The 1,601-nt window shown below is 47.8% G+C and overlaps 1 pseudogene; it reads right to left on the bottom strand.

The window, feature by feature from the left end:
- Positions 1-226: 226 nt before the first annotated feature.
- On the bottom strand, positions 227-777 carry LOC138097479 (ferritin light chain pseudogene; annotated as a pseudogene).
- Between the last annotated feature and the right edge of the window lie 824 nt (positions 778-1,601).

Raw genomic sequence — 1,601 nt, 5'->3', positions numbered from 1 at the left:
TGATGCCTCTGGCAAAGTGGTAGGAGGATGAAAGTAACAAAGATAAGTAGAGAAGCTCTCTTTTTTTTCTTTTTGTTGCAAAAGTTTTGTTGTTTCCATTTGGTCCAAGGCTTGAGAGAGGGCTTCAGGATGTTAAAAAGCCACCAAGCGGCTGCACACAGGGGCTTCAGGTAGAAGCCTTGACATTAGGGCTGCTGCTGCTGCCGCCGACATTAGGGGGTGCTCCTCAAAAGGTGCTGGGCTCCAGAGGCTCGTAGTTGTATTGGAGGGTGAACCTTTGGAAGAGCCACTCATCCAGCCTCGCTTGGGGGCCAGCCAGCCTGCAGAGGTTGTTCCAAGTGGTGCCCATCTTTAAGTTCTACTTGCTTATCTAGGGCGTGTCTCTCCAGGAAGTCACCGAGGTTGAGCCTGCACGGGGAGAACCCACGTTTCGAGGATCCAAAAGGGCTTGGTCCAGGTTCTTCTTCATGAGAAGGGTGGTCTCCATCATGTCCTGGGTTTTTACCCTAGTCATCTTGAGATAGCTTCTGCACGTCCTGGTAGAGGGCACGGCCGCTGTGTTGGTTTTGCATTTTCAAGAGATGCTTGGTGCCCTGGTGCTTCTTCTTGGCCAATTCCTGGAAATAATGGCCCATGCCTCTAGAATCACATTGTTGTGGTTGAAATAGAAGTCCAGAGAGAGGTAGGCGTAGGAGGCTTGCAGATGCAGGTCCACAAGGTGGTGGCTGACCATGGCTTCCACCAGGTAGAATAATTCTGATGAATCTGGGAGCTCATGGTTGGTCGGTAATGAGTTAAGCTCAAAAAATGGCATTGGCTGGTCTAAGTGTTCCAGGAGAGCTGAGTAGCTGATTCCAAAGGTTGCAACCAAATTAAAGGTTGAAGGGTGATGGGAGGCTGGACTAAGGGGCATCCCTGGGTCTGTTTGCCCAAGCAGTGTTAAAGTAAGAGACAGTTAAGAGGGACTGCCAAACGCACAGCATAGAAGCTTTATAAAATTTAATTCCTTCTGTTGAAGTCTAGGTGATTTACAATGTTGAGTTAGTTTCAGGTATGCAGCAGATCGATCCAGTTTTATATGCATATGTTTTCCAGATTCTTTTCTATTTATATCATTACAAGATACTGAGTATAGTTCCCTGTTCTATACAATAAGTCCTTGCTGTTCATCTGTTTTATGTATATCAGTTCAGTTCAGTTGCTCAGTCGCATCCAACTCTTTGCAACCCCATGAATCACAGGAGGCCAGGCCTCCCTGTCCATCACCAGCTCCCAGAGTTCACTCATACTCATGTCCATTGAGTCGGTGATGCCATCCAGCCATCTCATCCTCTGTCGTCCCCTTCTCCTCCTGCCCCCAATCCCTCCCAGCATCAGGGTCTTTTCAAATGAGTCAACTCTTCACATGAAGTGGCCAAAAAATTGGTGTTTCAGCTTCAGCATCATTCCTTCCAATGAACACCCAGGACTGATCTCCTTTAGGATGGACTGGTTGGATCTCCTTGCAGTCCAAGAGACTCTCAAGAGTCTTCTCCAACACCACAGTTCAAAAGCACCAATTCTTCGGCGCTCTGCTTTCTTCACAGTCCAACTCTCACATC

The sequence above is a fragment of the Capricornis sumatraensis genome, chromosome 21 (genome assembly GCF_032405125.1).
Source record: "Capricornis sumatraensis isolate serow.1 chromosome 21, serow.2, whole genome shotgun sequence".
NCBI lineage: Eukaryota > Metazoa > Chordata > Mammalia > Artiodactyla > Bovidae > Capricornis > Capricornis sumatraensis.
The sequence above is the reverse complement of the archived record's forward strand: the minus strand, read 5'-3'. Positions and strand labels throughout refer to the sequence as shown.